This window comes from Notothenia rossii (genome assembly GCF_949606895.1).
Source record: "Notothenia rossii genome assembly, chromosome: 9".
Taxonomy (NCBI): domain Eukaryota; kingdom Metazoa; phylum Chordata; class Actinopteri; order Perciformes; family Nototheniidae; genus Notothenia; species Notothenia rossii.
The window spans coordinates 55,912,697-55,936,903 of NC_136907.1; the positions used below are offsets into that span (position 1 = coordinate 55,912,697).

A 24,207-nucleotide genomic window follows, 5' to 3' on the forward strand; every position below is an offset into this window, starting at 1 on the left:
TATAATGTTTCTCTCTCTCTCTTTGTCTCTCTCTCTGTCTCTCTCTCTCTCTCAGTTCTCCATACAAAGTGCTACGTCTACATCCCATAGACCAACGTCTGGATTCCCCTGTGTCCTCCCTGGCAGCTCCATTGATTCCCTCTCTCCTTTCCTGCTGAAAGATGGTGAGTGTACTCAGGGACGAGGAGTCATTTAACCAGCCGCCAGTAGGAGTCAGGCTTTAGTTTATTTTATATCCATAAAGAAAAAGTTAATCTGCTTACAGTTGTGTTTCATATAGATGTTGAGAGGTATCCATATATCTCTTCATTTTGCTCTCAAAGTGCACCAGATTGATGCATCTAACCTCAATATTTAAAAAAAAATGTTATAAATGTTATAAAAATAGCAGTTCTTTTTTTGGCACCCTGAGTCATTTTGTTTAAGTACAGTGAGCCTTTCTAAAATATACAGTAAAGAGACAAACCCACCAGCATTATAGGATATACAATGATTTTGAGCCAAATACTTGTTTTTGGGCTGTATAAATAAATTGACTTGAAACAGTTGCTGATTTAGAGCACTGGCACCTTTTTTATTCCAATTCAAGCACTGGTCAGCTACCATGTTGTCAGTAGGACAATATTCCAAAGATATCCTCCCACTGTTCACAGTTTCTCGGATAAAGTGATATTTAATATCGATATGTTTGCACCTCTGCCGATTTACTGGATTTCTGGCAAGTGCAATAGCTCCTTGGTTGTCATCATAAACCTTGGTTTGCCCATATTGATACTCATCAATACCCTTGAGTAGCTGTTGTAAATACATACACTCCTGTATGGCTGACGCTAAGGCCATGTATTCTGCCTCGCAGGTAGACAGTGCAACTGTTGGTTGTTTTCTACTCTTCCATGAAATGAGAGAGCTTCTCTCACTCAGACTGGCACAGTACCCTGTGGTGCTACGTCTGTCTGTAACCTCTGAGGCCCAGTCTGCATCACTATGGACTATTAGGCCCAGTTTACCTGCGTCATCCTTTTTAAAGCATAATCCACGGTCTGTTGTACCCTTAAGATACCTGAACACATGCTTCACAGTGCTCCAATGCTCTTCACTTGGTTCAGCAAAATGCTGGGAAAGTTTACTGACCACAAAACTTAAATCTGGTCTAGTGCATGTAGCCAAATAGATCAGACTTCCTACTGCCTCTCTATACATCCTTGGCTCTTCCATTTTTTCAGCATTTTCTGTGTATTCAAGTTTAGACTCGCATGGGGTTTCTCTGACCCTACAATCTTGCATTCCAAATCTGGAGAGGATTTTGTTTACATACTTTTCCTGTGACATTGTGACTTGACCCTCTGACTGGTTAAAATCTATACCAAGAAAATTGTTTAATTTCCCCAGGTCTTTCATTTTAAACCTATCATTGAGCATCATTTTGACACTTTTCAGAACCTCCTCATTGTTAGCAGCAATTATCAGATCATCAACCCATACAATCAGAATCACTTTTTCGTTTTGTTTTTCCCTTGTGTATTGACAGTGATCAGCAGGATTTTGTTCAGAACCATTTTCAGTGAGATATGCATGTAACAGAGCATTCCAGTTTCTGCCTGACTGCTTTAGACCATATAGGGACTTCTGTAATTTGCATACTAACTTTTCTCCAGTTTTTGACTTTTTCTCATAACCTTCAGGTTGTTCCAAATAGATCTCACAATCAATGGGTGCATGCAGGTATGCAGTTTTCACATCCATTTGGTGTAAAACTAAATCTTCCTGCACTGCCTTTTGCATGACAACTCTAACAGTTGTCATGTCAGCTGTAGGTGAGAAAGTTTCCTCATAGTCAATGCCTTGTTTTTGGCTGTAACCTTTTGCAACAAATCTTGCCTTATACTTGTCTGACCCATCAGTATCACACTTGAGAGTATAGAACCACCTACCCCCCACTGCCTTTTTGCCTAGAGGCAACTGGGTGATCTTGAATGTGTCATTCTCTTCTAGTGACTGCATCTCGTCATTCATTGCATTGATCCACTGCCGTGACTTGGTTGACCCTATGGCCTCCTTGTAATTTTGTGGTATGTCACAAACTGCTCTATAACAAGAGTCTACACATATTACCAGTTGGTCTACTGTATCCTCAGTCTCATAATCCTGTAAGTGCATTGGCTTTCTCCTAGCTCTAGGGGGGTTCTTTCTAGCCTCACTCTCAGTGCCTGGCTGTTCACATTCAGCCACAGAAACATCACCTTGAACACTTTGACCTGATGCATTTCCCATTCTTTCATCAACATTTTCCTCATTGTCAAGGACCCTGGGGTGTACCTCTCTGTCCTGACATTCAATGTGTGACTCAGGAGTCTGTGTTTCTTTCTCTTTGGCTGTCTTGTTTGTGAATTTCACCAACCTGTGTTTTTGGACCTTATCTATGTCTGGACAGTACACAAGATAAGCTGGACTGTTCTTATCATATCCAATAAAAATGCCCTGCTCACATCTGGAATCTAACTTCCCCTTCTCTTGTGTGTAGGCAAAACACACAGATCCACATTTCTGAAGTTTAGACATGTCTGGCTTCTTGCCTGTGAGCATCTCATAAGGTGTTTTCTTTGTGCGATTACTGTAACACCTGTTTCTTACATAGGCTGCCGTCTGTACAGCATAACTCCAGTGTGTCTGGCAACTTACTGTCTAACAGCATACACCTGCCCATTTCATAGAGGGTTCGCCAACCTCTCTCTGCTGTGCCGTTTTGGTGAGGTGAATAGGGTGCAGATGTCTCATGTCTAATCCTATTTTTGGTTAACAGTGATTTGAATTCTCTATTATTAAATTCGCCACCGTTGTCTGAACGTAAACATTTTACTTTTCCATAAGGTGCTGAGTCTGCCAAGAACCTCTCTGTGGCATGTATTGCATCACTTTTGGATTTGAGAAAATAAACAGTTATGGCACCCGAATAGTCGTCCGTAAAAGACTGTGCATATTTGTGCCCTTCTAAGCTTGGGGTTCTCATGGGACCGGCTAAATCAGTGTGGACCAGCTGTAAAGGTTATGTAGCCTTTCTGTCTGGCTCCCTATTCCTTGTCTGGGTGAATTTTCCTTTTGTACACATTTCACACAGCTGTGCAGGCCTGACTGCACTGCCTCTTATCTCCATGCCTTTTACCCCACCCAGTAACTTTTGTACATCCTCATAATTGCAATGTCCCAACATTTCATGCCAAGTTTGCATGTCGTGGCAAACATTACATTTATCAACATTTTTCTGAACAGTTGGCAAGTAAAACAGATTACCACTTTCATGGAAGTCAAACCGGTTGTTACCACTCTTGGTGATCATGTGGCTGTCCCCCTTCTTGAAAGTGACTGTCGCTCCTCCATTTGTTGCTCTTGTCACTGAGAAGATATCGTGTGGATATGTCGGCATATACAGTGCTTCATGCAGCTGTGCTCTCTGCTGACGTCTATCGTTGTCTAGCAGATAGATACGCGCTGTCCCTCTGCGTTGCGCCATCCCGCTGCATTTGGTCCCATCCGCCAGCTCGATTGAATGGGTGTCAGGCTGGAATGTGTTGTCAAAACTCTTGAACTTGGCGATATCGTTCACTATGTGGGATGTCGCTCCGACGTCCACCATGATGCCCTTCGTCTTTACGTTGGCTGATGGCCTCTCGCTGTTTGCCTGCTTGGCCATGAAGCAATGATCCTCGTCGCCGTTGTCCTCCTCTTCTTCCTCTGCAACCTTCCTGGCTCCGTCTTCTTTTCCCTTTTTCCTGCACAGGGACTCTGTGTGTGTGTTGCTCTTGCAGTGACTGCACCACACTTTCTGGGTGCACTTGCTTCTAATGTGTCCTTTTTCTCCACACTTGTAACAAGTCACTGAAGTCAGAGTGGGTTCTCCATTCTTCCTGTGTGTCTTGGTGCCTCGTCTACGTTGCCTTGTGTTAGTCTTCATCACACTGTCCATAGATCCAGTCGTCCTCATCTTCTCAGATTCTTCATAGATCCTCAGTCTTCTCTTGAAGTCTTTAAATGTAACATCATCCTCGTTCTGTGTTACATGGACAGCCAGTGGCCTGAATGAGTCTGGCAGTCAATTCAAAATGGTGGCTACAAGCAGCCCATCACTCATGTTCTCTCCTGCATCACGTAGAGCTGCAATTATATTCTCAGCCCTTATCATGTAATCAGTAACAGTTTCATTGTCTGCCATTTGTATCGTGGTCAATGATGTATACAGGTTTAGAATCCTTGGCTTGCTTTTTCCTGAATAGTGCTCCCTCAATAATTTCAGGGCTTTCCTTCCATCCTCGGCGGCATCATGTCTTATCAATGACAGGCTCTTATCATCCAGGGCATTCACTAACTGTGCATAACAGTCTTCATTTTTTCCTGGATCTGCAGCTAATGCGGCTTCACCCGTGGGCACTCGCAAAATAGTGTCTTTTAGCTTCAAAATGTGCAAACGGCTAAGGAATCTCGTCTCCCACAGATCATACTTATCTTCTGTTCCATCGAATAAAATCTGCTGGGATGTTCCTGCTCCGGCCATTTTTTACGTTGCATCCACGTTAACACGTCTTCTCTTTATACAGTTCACTTATCTCCAAACATTGGGTTGCGGCTTGTAGAAACACCGTGTCTTCAGTTTACGCGGGAGTCTCTCAGCGCCGTCTTCATCCAGGTCCCCCTAGTAGCTTCTCTTGGCTAACAGCTCGTTCTTCTGTTACCTTGTTGCTCTAGACTGGCATTCCTGGGCCCATAACCTGTTATGCGGAGTGCGTTGCGGTGGAGATTTAATAGAACTCAGTAGTAGACAGCTACCTTTAGCCTTCATTAGGCATATTTATTTATCGTGGTAGGAGAGATGCGGTTGTGCTGCCGCTCAGCTCTCGATCCAAACAACATCTGAACGGATAAGGTAGAGGCCACATGTAGTGCAAGGTATAGTCAGTGACGTCACGTCCTGGACGCACTGCAGACAACATTGCCCTCTGCAGGACACAATGAGCAAGGGCGCACATAATTGTACAACATTCAACACCAAGGACCTCATTTATGTATGTCATTAATGTTACATCACCCATTATAACAATTTGCTTTCCTTTTTCTCTTCTCTTAACTGAATAGCCCTGTCTTTAAGTATAATACAAAGTCCTTTTCCTGCACCATTTTAAGGCTTCAAAACAGGCATTTTTTTCTGTATGTGGCCCAGAATTGTATTTTATAAACTCTGAATCTTGTGGTGCTTGAAGAAATACACACTGGCTAAGCCGGCCAGGTTATATATTTTTTTGGAACCCTTTTTTGCAATATTTATTCAAATGTCACTAGTTATTTAAACAAACCACCATCTGAGGAAGGATAATATAAGCAACCATAAAACACCCTTTACTAGAGAGCCATTGAAGCCCATGAAGAATGTATCCTTCCACAAATCTTTTCAACTGCTGTATTAATAAAGTTGCCACGCGTTTTCAAATTGAAGTTAAGGCACTATCTGTGCAGAACATTACAAATATTCTTCATTTGCAGGTTTCTGGTATTTCTGGTAGAAGTCAAACTAGAACCGAGTCCGACAGTTTCAGTTTTCTTAAGAACTTGTGGTAAAAAATATTTGTATCACTCGTCAAATATAGCAGGAAAAAAATGAAGAGCAGCTGATTTATGGGATTAGTTTTGTATCATAATGATAAAGCCACACTTTCTCAGAATAAAGCAAAACTATGAGTTTAAAAGAAAAAAAAACTGAGTCAAGCAAAATAAAATAAATTTCAAAAATAAAACTATAAGTTGTAAACAAATCATTTGTGTAATCATGTAAACTGTAAGTATTTTTTCTTTGTTTTAGCATAGGTTTTTGTTTGCAGTTCTTGTTTCTTCTTTAACAATGATCAGACTTTTGCTCTCGCTGCAGCAGTAGCGTAGGCAGAAATGTACTTTAGGGTGGGCCTGTAAAAAATAGGGTGGGCCAGATTTTTCTTCTGCGTATCAGAAGCTAGCAACAATCCCCGCCGGTACCGGTGGCAGATTACTTTTGGAATACTTTTGGAATACTTTATTTTTCCATAACAGATGGGTATGTTTTGGTGAACAGGAGACACGTATTTTAATGTTTTAATGGCTTATCAAGAGCACAAACACAACATCTTGGTGTCATTCTGGACAGCTCTCTCATCTGCACCACACATAAAAAACATCACCCGGACTGCATTCTTTACTGTCTTAAAACCTTTCCTTGGAATATGTTATGAATTGTAAGGTGTCCTTGGGTGCTTTGAAAGGCGCCCCTAAATAGAATGAATTATCAAATGATGTAATAACTTTTAAAACTTGTTCCAGTCACTTGCCCCATGCATTCAGCAGCAGCAGACCATTCACTTAGATTTTATCCCGTTATAAATGTCATAATTTCGACAATACAGAAATGCTAAATAAACATTATCTTGCACATTTTCTCTAACCATCTCAGTTTCTAACTTTCAATATATTTTAAAAGAGATCTCTCTCTCTCTCATCTGCGTGCGGGGGCGGGGTCTCACAGACACGCTGCATCTCTCTCGCTCAGACATGCTGCAGCACTGTGCCGTGTGTATGGCGTTATATTTGTGCCTCTATCCTGAGCACGCAATAAAAAATGTTGAGCATAGAAAATGTGATTGAGCGCGCACTTGAACATTTTTGAGCACAGAGAAATATATTTACTCTCATAAAACTCCTGCTCCGTGCGCAAGCAGACGCTTTCTGCTTGCGCTCTCTCTCCCTCGCTCGCTGGACATCTCCACCCTGTGGGCGCTCAGCTTTGCCTTCGCTCGCTCAAGTTGTCACAGCGTTACAAATGTGCCACAAAACCAACCAATCGGAGAACTCGAGAAGGTCAATTCTGATTGGCTGCTCGTCTCCAATCATATCTTCTATCTGAGATACAAGAAGAGAGGGATTTTCGGTTGCCATCAGGCTGTTGACGTTCTTATTACACACCCATCGTTGACATTTACAGGACATGACAGACTCGAATAAAGAGAATAGTACGCCACAGTGTCAGGTGAGTTATACATTTCTAGTTTTCTGATATCACGTTATTGTTTGCAATGCCTGAGTTTGCTAGCCGGCAACATAGCTAAGCAAACAGCTAACAAACCGTAGCCTACATGTACATGAACCCTTCTGGAGAGACAGCAAGTGCATTTCGTGGCATCTGCGGGCAGTGGCAAGTACTTCCGGCATCTGCCACGGACGCCGCTACTCCGTGGTATCTGTGGCAAGTATATGCCACAGATGTGGTATCTGTGGCAAGTATATAATAATAATAATAATAATAAATGGGATTTATATAGCGCTTTTCTAGACCCAAAGACGCTTTACAATATGAGTCAGGTCGACAAACAAGAACAAAAACACAAACAAAAACAAAACAAAAACAGAAAAGCAGTCAGGAGGATGTTGGTTCAGAGGGGGGAGGGGCGGGTTTAAGGATAAGCAGAGTTGAAGAGGTGGGTTTTGAGACAGGACTGGAACAGGGTGAGGGAATCAGACTCACGGAGGTCTTGGGGGAGGGAGTTCCAGAGCTTCGGGGCTGCCACAGAGAAGGCTCTGTCCCCGAAGCTCCGGAGTTTGGCCTTGGGGATTGAGAGCAAACCGGCTGAGGTGGATCTGAGGGACTGGGGTGGTTGGTAGAGGATGAGGAGGTCAGTGAGGTAGGGGGGGGCTAGATGGTGGAGGGCTTTATAGGTGAGGACCAGGAGTTTGTAGTGAATGCGGTGTGAGACGGGAAGCCAGTGGAGTTCTTTGAGGACCGGGGTGATGTGATGCCATGATTTGGTGTGGGTGAGGAGTCTGGCGGCTGCGTTCTGGACACGCTGGAGTCTGTTGAGGGATGTTGTGCTGATGCCGAAGAGGAGTGAGTTGCAATAGTCAAGGCGGGAGGAGATGAAGGCGTGAATGAGTCGCTCAGCTGCGGGGCGGGCGGGCGAGAGAGGGACGGAGTTTGGCGATATTGCGGAGGTGGAAAGATGAGGTTTTTACAACTTGGCGGATGTGGGGGTCGAGGGAGAGGGTGGGGTCGAATATCACGCCAAGGTTGCGTGCCTGGGTGGAGGGGGAAACAGGGGTGCCATCGATGGTGAGTGTCAGGTTGGGGGTTTTGCTGAGGGTGGATTTGGAGCCGATGAGGAGGAGTTCAGTTTTATTACTGTTGAGTTTGAGGAAGTTGTGTTGCATCCAGGATTTTATTGCAGTCAGACAGGATTCGATGTGTGTGAGAGGGGGGTTGTGGGGGGATTTGGTGCTGAGGTAGATCTGTGTGTCGTCAGCATAGCAGTGAAAGTCCAGGTTGTGATGGCGGAGAATCTGACCAAGGGGGAGGATGTAGATGATGAAGAGGAGGGGGCCGAGTACTGAACCTTGGGGAACACCTTGGGTGACTGAAGCTGTGGTAGAGGAGTGATTGTTGAGGGAGATGAAGTGGGATCTGTCGGAGAGGTAGGACTGGAGCCACCTGAGTGCAGTACCTTCGATACCGATATCCCGGAGTCGGGTAAGCAGGATGGTGTGGCTCACGGTATCGAAGGCTGCACCCAGGTCAAGGAGGATGAGGATGTTGAGGGAACCGGTGTCAGCAGAGGTGAGGAGGGAATTGAGGACTTTGATGAGTGCCGTTTCTGTGCTGTGGTGAGGACGAAAACCAGACTGAAGGGGTTCAAAAAGGTCATTTTTTTGGAGATGGCGGTGGAGTTGTTTGGAGATGATGCGTTCTATTGTTTTAGAGAGAAAGGGGAGGTTGGAGATGGGGCGGTAATTACTGAGGGAGGAGGGATCCAGACCGGGTTTCTTGAGGATGGGAGTGACAGCAGCAGTTTTGAAGGCAGAGGGAACGGTTCCTTGGGACAGGGAGGAGTTGAAAAGGTTGACAATGTAGGGGCAAAGGACGGGGAGGCAGGACTTCAGAAGAGGGGTGGGTAGAGGGTCAAGCGAGCAGGTTGTGGGTTTGGAGGAGCTGATCAGTTGGAGTATTTCAGGGGGGGTAACCAGAGTGAACTGGGAGAGAATGCCGTGGGGAGGAGGGCTCGGGAGGTCATGGGAGATGGAGGGAGGAATTGTGGCGGTGGATGTTGGGGGAGATGTTTTTGTGACAGATGCAGCGGATAGGGAGTGATTAATGGCAGTGATTTTGTCGGAGAAAAACTGGAGGAATGAACTGCATGTGGAAGTGGAGGAAGAGAGGGTGTCAGCACGGGGTTTGAGGAGCTTGTTGACGGTGGAGAAGAGGGTCCTGGGGTTACGGGAGGGGTCGATGAAGATGGTGGAGAGGTAAGCAGATTTTGCGGCATTGAGGGCGTCTCTGTAGGTAGTGAGATGGAGTTTGTAGGAATCATGGTGAACTGTGAGGGATGATTTCATGGTTAGGTGTTCAAGCTGGCGGCCGGTTTGCTTCAGTTTACGGAGTGCAGGGGTGAACCAGGGTGAGGAGGTTTTAAAAGTGACATTTTTCCTTTTGAGGGGGGCCAAGCTATTGAGGGAGGCGAGTAGGGTTGAATTAAGGTGGTTGAGTTGATCATCGGGTGAGCTGAGGTTCGAGTCCAGGGGGAGAGTAGAGGATAGCAGGTCGGACAGGTGCTGGGGATCAACAGAGCGTAAATTACGGAAAGTGATGTTCCTGGATGGGGGGGGGGGGCGGCGGACGGGGGAGGCGGTGGTGAACTTTTTGAGTTTGTGGTCAGAGAGGGGAAAGGGGCAGGGGTGGGGGTCGAGTACTGTGAGGTTGGTGGAGCAGACAAGGTCAAGGATGTGTCCTTTATCGTGGGTGGGGAAGGTGACATGTTGTGTAAATGAGAAATTGTCCAGAAGGGAGGAAAATTCAGAAGCGTGTTTGCAGGTGGTGGAGTCCATGTGGATGTTAAGGTCGCCGAGGAGTAACAGACGTGGGGAGAGGGATGAAGCAATGGTTAGGAGTTCAGTGAGATCAGAGAGGAAGGAGGGGTGTGGTTTAGGGGGCGGTAAATGAGGATAACTGTCAGTGAGGGAGGGGTTTTGAAGGCGAGAAATTCGAAGGATGGTACTGAGGGGAGGGTGAGTTCTGTAGTCCGGATGTTCTGGTTGTAGATGACAGCCAGCCCACCACCACGGCGTGAGGGGCGGGGTTTAGTGATGTAATTAAAACCAGGGGGGGATGTTTGATTAAGCGAGAAGAAGTCATTGGGTTTTTGCCAGGTTTCAGTGAGCAGAAGGAAGTCGATGGATTTGTCCAGGATGAGTTCGTGAAGGATGTGAGCTTTATTGTTGAGTGACCGTATATTTAGAAGGGCAAAATTGGTCAAGTGGGGGGTTGTAGGGGTGGTGGCAGGCTGGAGAGGTATGAGGTTGTCTAGGTTAGCAGTGCGGGGGTGGGCATGAGAGGGGGGGCAGTGGAGCAGAGGAGGGGGGCTTGATGGTGGGGAGAAATGGCTTGTTATATGTGTTGGGAGGCGGAGGGGAGTGGGATCCGCTCCAGGTATTCCGGGCAGCTGGGAGTGTAGGTGAGCGGGGGAGAGTGTAAGAGAAGCAGTAGGAGTTGCGTTCTGATGACACGTCAGGTGTGCAACAGTGCGTTGCGTGGAGCAGATGGATGCAATGGATTGTCCATGCTGAAGGTAAACAAAACTGCGGCTGGTGCTTCGGTGAATGTAGCGGGGTCGACGAAGGAGTCCAAGATGTCTGATGACTGAGATGGAAGACGGAGTGGAGGAGTTGGTCAATGACAGCAGCTGTGAGATGGAGTATTTCAGCATGATGACAGGCGGAATGGCTGGGAGCAGTGTGATGGCAGCGATAGCAGCGATAGCAGCTAGCAGCAGATAGCAGCAGCTAGCAGCTTGCGGGCTAGCTAGGTTCACAGAGGTGGAGGATTGTTGTGGAGACGAGGAAGATCCACGACATGAAAGGAGGATGTGAGCAGCGGGACGGGACAGATGCACCCCAGAGATGAAGGCAGGAGGCAGAGAGAGTCCACGGTTGTTGCGTGGGACGGAGACAGACAGTAGGCGATGTAGCAGATAGCAATAGCCACCCGGCACGTTGATGGCTACGTGAGGGCAGCCGGCTACAGCCAGCAACGGAGGCAGAAGTCCAAAATAAGTTTAACATTTTTTTTTTAAAACAATGTGCATTGCATTAAAGATGTGTAAATGCAGGGCAGTGGTCCAATTCGAAAGATTGAAGAACGAATGGTAGTTGAGGGTGATAGAGGGTGACAGAGGCGGAGAAGCGGCGAACAGTCAACGCCAGTGTCCTCTCCAGCAGCGGGAAATTATGATAGAATGCCACAGATGCCACAACTTGCCGTGGCAAGTATATGCCACAACCATGCCACAACTTGCCGTGGCAAGTATATGCCAAAACTTATATATGCCACAACTTGCCGTGGCAAGTATATGCCACAACTTGCCGTGGCAAGTAAATGCCACAAGTTAAGAGTTAAGAGAAGGTTTACGGTAGCTGCCACTCGCCTTCCGTGGCAAATGCTGATATTTAAACCCGTATTTATCGCGTAAAATGTCGCTGTTTTGGCATGACTTTATCGGACTGATCTGTACAAAAGACTGATGATCTGTTACTGATGGTCTGATCATATTTTTCAAAAAGATTAAACATTATATGTTCTATAGATTTTACTTGGAGAACGTGGTTGTTAAAATAAATAAACGTGCTATTTTTATGATAATACTCAAGATATATTATTAGTAAGTTGACATAAAGATCTAACATTGTTGACCAGAGGTGGGAAATAGGCTAACTTGTATACTCAAGTACTGTACTTGAGATTTAGAAATAGCCTACTTGTGCTTTAGTTGAGTATGTAAATGGTATGTTACGTAGTAGGTTACTTACCCCACTAAAATTCAGAGTTAAATTGTGTAATTGTAGCCTACTCCCCTACATTTATTTAATACGCTACCTTTAGTTACTTACTTCAGATTCTGATTAATGATGATACATATAATCAAGTCTTAAATCAGACTTTATAGTTACTCCTGGAGTAAATTCACAAGATACCCTACTACAGTATACAAAGTCATTAAAACTAGCTGCACCTTTACCAGCTTTGAGAACACTTTCATGATCAATCATTATAATGAAAACATGTAATATGCACTTTAAGTATATTGTTATGCTAATCATTTTGCGGTTTTACTTGAGTAACATTTTAATGCATGACTTTTACTTGTAACAGAGTATTCCAACATTTAGGTTGGCTACTTCTACTTTTACTTCACACTAGAACCGCCAGGGGTCGCTGTATAGCCTACCTAAAACCACCAACGTGTCAAATGAACGAATGCATTGATTTTCAAGGTACAATCAGTGCTTAATTTGTAAAGTGGGAGGTGCCGGAACGCAGAGGGGGGGTGGATCCGGCGGCTCAGTACGGGGGTTAGAGGTAAGGGAACAAACAAAAAAATACACTTACAGACGATGTTTCTACATCAGGTCAATTTTTATTTTTGTAGCCTGTTAGCCTTCAGATTACAGAACGATGTAACACTGCACCAAATGAGTGCGGAATGTAAAAAATATATATACTGCAACATTTTAACAAGCAGCAATTATATCTGTCCGTTAAATTAACGGGAGAAACAAAACAACGTAACACTGCACCAAATGAGTGCGGAATGTAAAAAATATATATACTGCAATATTTTAACAAGCAGCAATTATATCTGTCCGTTAAATTAACGGGAGAAACAAAACAACAGGTGGGAAAATTACGATTTCTACGAAGTTACGATTTCAATATAGATTTGCAGACATATTAAACCATAGACCACCCAATAATCAAACACAGCATGGACAAATATATTCCTACCATCATTTGTCCAAAACGGCCCATACAGCAGCCATAGAGCCCCCGGCCTCCATTTTCCTGCTTCTGTCTCTGCACCTTGTGTCCAGTGCAGTTCGATGTCCTTTTGCAATCCATGACCTCACATATGGAACGGGGTTGAACCGGGTAAGTGGCGGGCCGACAAGGCAAAGGAAGAGTAGGGAGGAGATCGTTGAGGGGAGAAGAGACGCCCTGTTTTCTGAACAGATTAGGTTCATCTGGGAAAAGCCCCTCTCACACTCAGCACTTGAGATGGGGATCGTGTTGACCGCAGCCAAGAGGTCTTTCAGTTCATCTGGGATGAATGTCCCATCATTGTCACGGTATTCCCTGAATGCCCTGATGACCCTCCGCGGGCTTTCGATGCAAAACTGCTGGCAGAGCGTCTCAACTTCACTCTCTCCAAACAGCGCGTCTGCGTCACGATCCTGTGGCCAATATTGTGGATAAATCACTTTTAAATCCTCAATTAGCTTGTTCTATCCTGATTGGTCTCCCCCAAGTGATAGCATGCGTTTCTCCAAGTTTCTTGCCAGACTCCCAAAAAACGTCCTCTGGTCCAGGGTTCTGTCAGTGAGCCGACCTGCATGAAGGGGTACTCCCTGAAAGGTGTTTTCCTCGACCCCGCGCTGGCTTAATAGGCGTCCGGGCCGCTCAGACATAGCCTCGAACACCCTGATCTGTCGGCAAATGGCTTTATGAGCCGTTATGATATTGCATTCTCGATTTTGGAGCTCGAGAGATAGCTCTGACAATTCTTGCAGTGCGTCAAACATAAGTCCTAGATTGGAAACAAAGGCATGGGATGAAAGGCGCTTTGCCAAGCCATGGTAGCTTTCCCGAGATGTGCTCCCGCGAGCAGAATCCTCCGCTGCGTGTGTAAAATGTGTGTTGAGGGCAGCAAAACTTTTCCACACAGCTTCGACTGTTCTGAGACTGGACCCGGCCAATTTTGCACAATTGAATGTTCAGACCGTCAGCACACTCTTTGAGCTCCAGCCGGTTTTTGTTTGATGTGCTGTAAAGTGTGTAAAGCTTATCCATGAAGATCTTGAAATGATTCATAGCCCCCATCTCTTTCATCACATCACCAACTGCAAGCTCAAGTCGATGCGCAGAGCAGTGCCACACCATGATGTTTGGGAAGAGATTTTTGAGTCGAGCTGCCACCCCACTGTGGCGCCCGAGCATCACTGACGCACCGTCACATGTGAGACCGACGAGAGTTTTTGAGAGGAAGGCCTCGTCTAACTTGGCGTGCTGTAAGGCATCCAGCAGTTTGCGGGCAATGCCTTCTGCACCAAAATCACACAACTCCACGAGCTCAAAGAAAATGTTCTCGGGTGAATCCATCTCTGGCAACTGCACTCGTAAATACACGATTAATGCGCTCTTTTTATTTAACCCTGTGGCCTCGTCCAGCATGAGTCCGATTTTTGGAGCGCAAGTGACAATCCTTTCAAGCTGTTTTTTTTTCATGTCAGTTGCAATGTGCTGTTGTATATGAGAACATGCGACGTTTGAGTGGAGAATCCTCCCCATTTCCACACCATTCATTTCCTGACAGTCTATCTCATGTTCAAATCCATAAGATGGCCTATGACGCTTGGCCTCCTTGTAAGCTGTGCGAAAGATTCTGGCAGTCGTTTGCACCTGGTCATTTTGGGCATTGACTACTGTGTTAACAAATACATTTGCCTTTGCCTTATCCAAAATAGTTGATGCCATTGCGTGTGCTTTGGTATTCCCATGCTCAAAAACCTTTTTCCTTAAGGCTCTTTGCTTTTTTTTAAAATCGGGCGCAGATGATGTCACCGAGCCCGAGATCCATTCTTTTGCAAGTTTCACACCTGCAGTTTTTTCCGGACCCAGTGATCCCACTTGTTTGCAAATGGCACAGCCCAGTCCAGTGGTTTCCATTGTCAGCCATGGATAACTTTTTTTTTTCTGTGTAAACTGGGCATCTGTCCAGATTTGCCCATCGTGAGTGTCCCTGACAATACCTGCTTCATCGCCATCACTATCTCTCGCAGATTCCAAGTTCACATCATCCGTCTCGTCCCCTTCATCTCCTTCCCCGTGGGGGTCGCTAATATCCCCTCTAACGACAGGTGCATTAGCAGCATCGATGGTAGGCTGCATACTACTGCTCTGTCCACCGTGGTCTTCACACTCATGATTTTCGGAAACTATTTTTGATCGTTTTGGATCTGACTGCTGGTCACTGACTTTGAAAAAGTTAAGTAAAGTTTTTTTTTTTGTTGACATTGTAGACACGAAGCTAACTGTTATGTATTCAACCAGCGCAAGCGTAGGCTATGTGTCACACCTCTAGTCTCCCCCCCTCCCCCCCTCTCCCGCTAAAAACCTTAAAAATTTAAACGCATCAAAAAGGCAAACACAAGATTTTTGAGGAACTTCAATGGGGAATAAACACTAACAAGACATATAACAACATTGAACACCGAACAAACAGTCGTTTTTTTTTTTGGGCGTTTTTTTTTTTCATAGGGACACGGGAGGTGGCGGATCCAATAAAAAAAATTCCGGATCCAATTTCAGAGGTGCCGGAACATGTTCCGGCGTGTTCCGGCTCAAATTAAGCCCTGGGTACAATGTTATTTTATTTATCATACTAGAACACAATGAGTGTTGCTACTACTCGACGTGGCATGTGCCTTGGCATTTGTGGCATCTCCCACAGAGGCCACTACTCTGTGGCATCTGTGGCAAGTATATGCCACAGATGCCACAACTTGCCGTGGCAAGTATATGCCACAACTTGCCGTGGCAAGTAAATGCCACAGATGCCACAACTTGCCGTGGTAAGTATATGCCACAAGTTGCCGTGGCATTTGCGCATGCTGAACGGGAGTTGCCACAAGATGCCAGAGTTAAGGGAAGTTTTACGGTAGCTGCCACTCGCCTTCCGTGGCAAATGCTGATATTTAAACTCGTATTTATCGTGTAAAATGTCGCTGGACTATCACAAGACTGATGTGCGATCTCTATTTTTCAAAAAGATAATAAATTATCATTTATATTCAATTTTACTTGGAATAGCCTACTTGGTTTGCTAAAATAAACAAACGTGCTATATCTATGATAGTAGGCTAAACATAGGCCTATATTGTAATAAAAAAAGAAATGTTGGCAAGTGAGCGTTGCAACGCAAGCTCTTGGCAATTGTCGCTTCTTGAGGGGAGTTTCCACTGCTTGCTACGATAACCAGGTGTATTGTTACTAGTAAAGACAAATAATTAAAAAATAAATATCTGTATTGACACAGCAACGTGTACAATGGTGTTATTAGACTTGGCTACAGACTTAGGGCAGCTGTAACTGATTTCAGTTGCCACTGCTAGTGAGATGCTAAGATTTATATTTTATAAATGAGGCAAAGGACAGTTATATTTGATTGTACACAAGTATAAATGTGTTATTTTAAATCCATGCATATGTACTTAATTTGTATTATTTTCGTTGTTAATAAACAGATTGATGTCATTGTATCTGTTTTGTTATTTAATATTTTAATTCTGGTTGAACATTTTTATTTAAATGCTTCAGATTATTCTTATTAAATATTGATATCAGTGAATTTAAACAAACCATGTTATTCCGTTAAGACAATCATGACAGTATATTAAAAATCGAGACACAATGCATGCTTTTTTATCCACCCTTTTATTGCGTTTTGAAACTGGCGAACAATTGATATTGTTCGAGTTCTTGACAGAACGCTGAGTCATGCTCATCCGTCTCCCCTTGCCAGCTTTCCAGTGCTTTTAGGCTTTGCGCTTGGTTGTCCTTATCCTTATAGCACAAGTAGGCTATTTCTAAATCACAAGTACAGTAGGCTACTTGAGTATACAAGTTAGCCTATTTCCCACCTCTGGTCAACAATGTTAGATCTTTATGTCAACTTACTAATAATATATCTTGAGTATTATCATAAAAATAGCACGTTTATTTATTTTAACAAACCACGTTCTCCAAGTAAAATCTATAGAACATATAATGTTTAATCTTTTTGAAAAATATGATCAGACCATCAGTAACAGATCATCAGTCTTGTGTACAGATCAGTCCGATAAAGTCATGCCAAAACAGCGACATTTTACGCGATAAATACGGGTTTAAATATCAGCATTTGCCACGGAAGGCGAGTGGCAGCTACCGTAAACCTTCTCTTAACTCTTAACTTGTGGCATTTACTTGCCACGGCAAGTTTTGGCATATACTTGCCACGGCAAGTTGTGGCATATATAAGTTTTGGCATATACTTGCCACGGCAAGTTGTGGCATGGTTGTGGCATATACTTGCCACGGCAAGTTGTGGCATCTGTGGCATTCTATCATAATTTCCCGCTGCTGGAGAGGACACTGGCGTTGACTGTTCGCCGCTTCTCCGCCTCTGTCACCCTCTATCACCCTCAACTACCATTCGTTCTTCAATCTTTCGAATTGGACCACTGCCCTGCATTTACACATCTTTAATGCAATGCACATTGTTTTAAAAAAAAAATGTTAAACTTATTTTGGACTTCTGCCTCCGTTGCTGGCTGTAGCCGGCTGCCCTCACGTAGCCATCAACGTGCCGGGTGGCTATTGCTATCTGCTACATCGCCTACTGTCTGTCTCCGTCCCACGCAACAACCGTGGACTCTCTCTGCCTCCTGCCTTCATCTCTGGGGTGCATCTGTCCCGTCCCGCTGCTCACATCCTCCTTTCATGTCGTGGATCTTCCTCGTCTCCACAACAATCCTCCACCTCTGTGAACCTAGCTAGCCCGCAAGTTGCTAGCTGCTGCTATCTGCTGCTAGCTGCTATCGCTGCTATCGCTGCCATCACACTGCTCCCAGCCATTCCGCCTGTCATCATGCTGAAATACTCCATCTCACAGCTGCTGTCATTGACCAACTCCTCCACTCCGTCTTCCATCTCAGTCATCAGACATCTTGGACTCCTTCGTCGACCCCGCTACATTCACCGAAGCACCAGCCGCAGTTATAATATAATAAGTAATATACCTTGAGTATTATCATAAAAATAGCATGTTTATTTATTTTAACAACCCACGTTCTCCAAGTAAAATCTATAGAACATATAATGTTTAATCTTTTTGAAAAATAGAGATCGGACCATCAGTAACAGATCATCAGTCTTGTGTACAGATCAGTCCGATAAAGTCATGCCAAAACAGCGACATTTTACGCGATAAATACGGGTTTAAATATCAGCATTTGCCATGGAAGGCGAGTGGCAGCTACCATAAACCTTCTCTTAACTTGTGGCATATACTTGCCACGGCAAGTTGTGGCATATACTTGCCACGGCAAGTTGTGGCATGGTTGTGGCATATACTTGCCATGGCAAGTTGCGGCATATGTGGCATATACTTGCCACAGATACCACATCTGTGGCATATACTTGCCACAGATACCACGGAGTAGCGGCCTCTGTGGCAGATGCCGGAAGTACTTGCCACTGCCTGCAGATGCCACGAAATGAGCCAGGCCCTACTGCCCTTCTGAGGTATTGATTACTTGCTGTAAGTATTAGAGGTGGCAGAATGACAAAACATGTTTCTCTCTCACAATTTTGGGTTGACCAGAACCTGGACCAACTTGTTTCCTGTTCTACAATGGGCATAGAGCTTGCGTTAATTTTCAGATTAGGCTAGGGCCGGATAAAGTTAGCAACACACGTTAACCATGAACAGCCTATTAATCCGTTCTCTTAATGTTATTCCGTCCAACGTTGTGGAATTAGAGAGAAAGGGCTTCTTAACATGCTTTTATTTGGGGTGGAAGGAGTTACATATTAGTTCAATATAACATTGGGGCGTGTGATTGTAGTGGGTGGAGGTGATGAAATGAGGATATCAATTTTGGAGTTCAAGCTAGCATAATATAGTTAACGTTACACAATAATAAGGAAGAGAGCTATTTTTGTGATATATTGATATGGATTTAGAGTGCACATTTGAGACTTCCAAACAGTAAACAAAAACGTAACTTATGGGTGAGTGTATAGCAGTCATATTATGTCCTTGTGATTCTGTTGATTATTACCTCTCTGTATTATGTTGCAGCTCAGCTGATTTTGGATTGATGGCAAAGGGAGAGGGACTTAAGTGAGAGTGAAAAGTGGTAAGTTTCAAATAGGCCAGCCATTTCCCATCCTATATGTTGCTAGATGTATCTAACCCTTTCTCCTGTCTTTGTCTCCCTCTCTCAGCACAAGAACCCCAGGGGGATTCAATGGAGCCTGAAGACCTGTAATGAGACCCTCACCCTGCACCTGAGTCTCAACACCCTGAATTTTGCAAGCCTCTCCCTGTTCCTTATTTTTGATTAAACAGACGTTAAGCTTCCCAATGGTGTGGTCTTCGTTTTGTGAAAAATATGATTACCTCACATATGTTGTTGCTGTTGTTGTCTTTTGTGATAGTTAAATTGCTCCTGCTGACTTGAGCCAGCCATTCTTTCCTCCTCTCTGTGTCAGTGGGGAAGCCGTACATTCATACTCCTTTCTCTGAGCGCTTGGAGCATCCCCCGGCAGCACAGCAAACCATGGGGGAGACTATATACCAGGACAACATGGAGGAAAAGGCACAGACAAACTGCATGACATGCTATTAAATGTTTATTGAATTCCATCCATATTTACATGGATGTTCCTAAAACAACACATTTAACATCATCATGCTGTTGCTGCTGCTAGTCCTTTGACTCATTGTGCTGTCAGTTGACAATTATTGATAGGCACCTGTCGGTCTCCTGTCCTTTCTGAAAGTCATAAAGATTACATTAGTCATTTAGATTACTTATGTCCTCAATTACCAGGGGATTACTGAAACTACCATGAATTAAAGAAATGGTAGAAATGATTCTAATTAGAATTTTGAAACCTTCCTTCCCATCCCCTCCCTCTAAATATATCAATAAGGATGTGATGCTCCTGACTACCATACAAGTTTAAGAAGATAATATTTGTTTTAAATAATTTAAAGCAATAAACAACAGCAACAGGCTCTGTAACCAAGGCAACGTTAGCCTAACATGTATGTTAACAGGTAAGATAGCTGTTCACACTATATATTTTCTACTTTTTTTAGTGCTATTTTATTTCTATTTAAGATGTTTACATTTTTGATTGTTTAATTCTAGTCTTTTAACTGTCTAATGTACAATGCCTTGTCTTTTGCTGCTGCAGCGTAAACATTTCCACAATTGGTATCAATAAAGTACTTATTTTGTCTTAATCCTCAAATATTAGCACATTTTACTGAAAAAAAACAAAAACACATTGATGTAACTACATACACATATCGATATGTTCTATAAATATTGCAAATCAAAACCTTTATTGACCACTAACTACCAAAAATTGCATTTCTATCCTGTTATTAATGCATTCAAATCATTCAAATCGTGATTCAAATGGCCCGCCACAACTCCGGGAACTTTCTGAGTCTCCATGAACCACGTGACGATCAAGCATTTTTGACTTCCGCTGTCGCAACTCTTCTCTCTACATGGTGCTGGACTGGACCAACCAATCAGAATTGACCTTCTCGAGTTCTCCGATTGGTTGGTTTTGTGGCACATTTGTAACGCTGTGACAACTTGAGCGAGCGCAGGAAAAGCTGAGCGCGCACAGGGTGGAGAGGTCGAGCGAGCGAGGGAGAGAGCACGTGCAGCGGTCTGCTTGCGCATGGAGCAGGAGTTTTTTGAGAGAAAATATATTTCTCTGTGCTCAAAAATGTTCAAGTGCGCGCTCAATCGCATTTTCTATGCTCAACATGTTTCATTGCGTGCTAAGGATAGAGGCACAAATATAACGCCATACTCCTCGACTCTTCCGTGTGCATTTCAGCTATTGGGACGTCCTTCAAAATGGCGTGTCTTGATCGATTTCCGGGGCAAGTCCCGGAGGAGGGGAAGAGAGGAGTCGAGGAGGGGTATTGGGATGAGGCTTTTGAATCACTACAGTATCCTGCTGAAGGAACGGTGATTATTATAAACAAGGGGAATTTAGCGATCACAACGGAAACGGCCAAGACACATGTTGAGCCCAGAAAATTAATGTTATTAAGGGCTGTAAATATAATAAGCCTATGTCTAAAATGGACAACTTTGTTAGGAGATTTAAACTATACAGCGGTTCTGCACTGCGGTCACTCAGCCGCCTCTCGAGTTTGTTTTTTCAAATCAGCTGCTCTTCATTCCTGCTAAATCTGACGAGTGATACAAATATTTGTTACCACAAGTTCTTAAGGAAACTGTCACTGTTGGACTCGGTTCTAGTTTGAATTCTACCAGAAATAAAATGAAGTACTTTTACTGTGTACTTTGTGAGTAATCCTCTGTCAGAGTCCCCAGTACATAATGCATGTTTTCTGCTATATTTGATGAATGATAAAAAAGAGAATTTTACCTTAATGAAATTGATACTGTTTGACTTTGGATTAGTTAGCCTACTACTTACAATACTTTGAAGTACTTTTACTGTGTATTTTTTGAAAAATCCTCTGTCAAAGTCCCCTGCTGAGAACAAAATCAAGTCACTTCTGCTAAGTTTAATGAGGGAATTCTTTTTTTTGCCATTAGTTCTTCGTGAGATTGATCCTGTTGGACTCAGTACTAGTGAAACTACCCCCACAAGTACTATGAAGTACTTACTGTGTACTTTTCCAACAATCCTCTGTCGTCCCCTCCTGAGAACAAGAATGCATGTTTCTTTGCTATTTTGAATAAGCGTTAAAAAACCTTTCTTCATGAGACCGATATTGTTGGACAGAGTATTTTAAGACGATGGTAGACTGCACACTGACACACTCTGTCACTCTTGTTGGCCTCTTATGAAGCTGCTGTCTTTTAATATATGATTCTTTCTCAGCCGCTATTTCGTCACAGATTCTTCAGTCTCATCAGCCTCATCCTTCCATCAGTCCCAGTCAACGCCTCCAGCACACTTCCAGTTTCTGACTCCATATGATATTGTCCTGATGCTGTAAGGGTGATGCCCCATGATCACACAATGACCCCTCTAAAGTCTGAGTGCCAAGGACCTCATATTATGTCTGTCATTAATGTTACATCACCCATTATAACAATGTGCTTTCCTTTTTCTCTTCTCTTAACTGAATAGCCCTGTCTTTAAGTATAATACAATGTAAAGTCCTTTTCCTGAACCATTTGAAGGCTTCAAAACAGGCATTTTTACTGTATGTGTTTGTAGAAATGACACAATCAATGGCCCCGAATCGTACTTTATAAACTCTGAATCTTGTGGTGCTTGAGAATTACACACTGGTTAAGCCGGCCAGTATACATGCCTTTTTTGGAGCCCTTTTTTGCAATATTTATTAATAAAATGTATCCTTTCACAAATCTTTTCAACTGCTGTAAGTTGGGGCACTCTGTGCAGAACATTTAAAAATATTCTTCATTTGCAGTATTTATTTTAAAAAGTGTTCAGAAAGACTGCATCAATGATATATATATATATATATATATATATATATATATATATATATATATATATATATATATATATATATATATATACACAGTGGGGCAAAAAAGTATTTAGTCAGCCACCAATTGTGCAAGTTCTCCCACTTAAAAAGAGGAGGCCTGTAATTTTCATCCTAGGTATACCTCAACTATGAGAGAAAAATGAGGGGGAAAAAAATCCAGAAAATCGCTGTCTGATTTTTAAAGACTTTATTTGCAAATTATGGTGGAAAATAAGTATTTGGTCAATAACAAAAGTTCATCTCAATACTTTGTTATATACCCTTTGTTGGTAATGACAGAGGTCAAACGTTTTCTGTAAGTCTTCACAAGGTTTTTACACACTGTTGCTGGTATTTTTGGCCCATTCCTCCATGCAGATCTCCTCTAGAGCAGTGATGTTTTGGGGCTGTCGCTGGGCAACACGGACTTTCAACTCCCTCCAAAGATTTTCTATGGGGTTGAGATCTGGAGACTGGCTAGGCCACTCCAGGACCTTGAAATGCGTCTTACGAAGCCACTCCTTCATTGCCCGGGCGGTGTGTTTGGGATCATTATCATGCTGAAAGACCCAGCCACGTTTCATCTTCAATGCCCTTGCTGATGGAAGGAGGTTTGTCACTCAAAATCTCACGATACATGGCCCCATTCATTCTTTCCTTTACACAGATCAGTCGTCCTGGTCCTTTTGCAGAAAAACAGCCCCAAAGCATGATGTTTCCACCCCGATGTTTCACAGTAGGTATGGTGTTCTTTGGATGCAACTCAGCATTCTTTCTCCTCCAAACACGTCTAGTTGAGTTTTTACCAAAAGGTTCTATTTTGGTTTCATCTGACCATATGACATTCTCCCAATCCTCTTCTGGATCATCTAAATGCTCTCTAGCAAACTTCAGACGGGCCTGGACATGTACTGGCTTAAGCAGGGGGACACGTCTGGCACTGCAGGATTTGAGTCCCTGGCGGCGTAGTGTGTTACTGATGGTAGCCTTTGTTACTTTGGTCCCAGCTCTCTGCAGGTCATTGACTAGGTCCCCCCATGTGGTTCTGGGATTTTTGCTCACCGTTCTTGTGATCATTTCGACCCCACGGGGTGAGATCTTGCGTGAAGCCCGAGATCGAGGGAGATTATCAGTGGTCTTGTATGTCTTCCATTTTCTAATAATTTCTCCCACAGTGGATTTCTTCACACCATGCTTACCTATTGCAGATTCAGTCTTCCCAGCCTGGTGGAGGTCTACAATTTTGTTTCTGGTGTCCTTTGACAGCTCTTTGGTCTTGGCAATAGTGGAGTTTGGAGTGTGACTGTTTGAGGTTGTGGACAGGTGTCTTTTATACTGATAACAAGTTCAAACAGGTGCCATTAATACAGTTAACAAGTGGAGGACAGAGGAGGCTCTTAAAGAAGAAGTTACAGGTCTGTGAGAGCCAGAAATCTTGTTTGTTTGTAGATGACCAAATACTTATTTTCCACCATAATTTGCAAATAAATTATTTTAAAATCAGACAATGTGATTTTCTTGAATTTGTTTTCTCATTTTGTCTCTCATAGTTAAAAATTACAGGCCTCTCTCACCTTTTTAAGTGGGAGAACTTGCACAATTGGTGGCTGACTAAATACTTTTTTGCGCCACTGTATATATATATACAGGACTGTCTCAGAAAATTAGAATATTGTGATAAAGTTCTTTATTTTCTGTAATGCAATTAAAAAAACAAAAATGCCATACATTCTGGATTCATTACAAATCAACTGAAATATTGCAAGCCTTTTATTATTTTAATATTGCTGATTATGGCATACAGCTTAAGAAAACTCAAAAATCC

The 24,207-nt window shown here is 43.5% G+C and overlaps 1 protein-coding gene across 1 annotated transcript in view; it reads left to right on the forward strand.

The window, feature by feature from the left end:
* Window positions 1-24,207, forward strand: part of LOC307020609 (D-serine dehydratase) — a 37,366-nt gene that overhangs the window by 199 nt on the left and 12,960 nt on the right. Inside the window, exon 2 of the mRNA XM_079652081.1 lies at window positions 56-164. The gene's annotated coding sequence lies outside the window, so the exon portion shown is untranslated. The remainder of the gene's footprint in view (window positions 1-55; window positions 165-24,207) is intronic.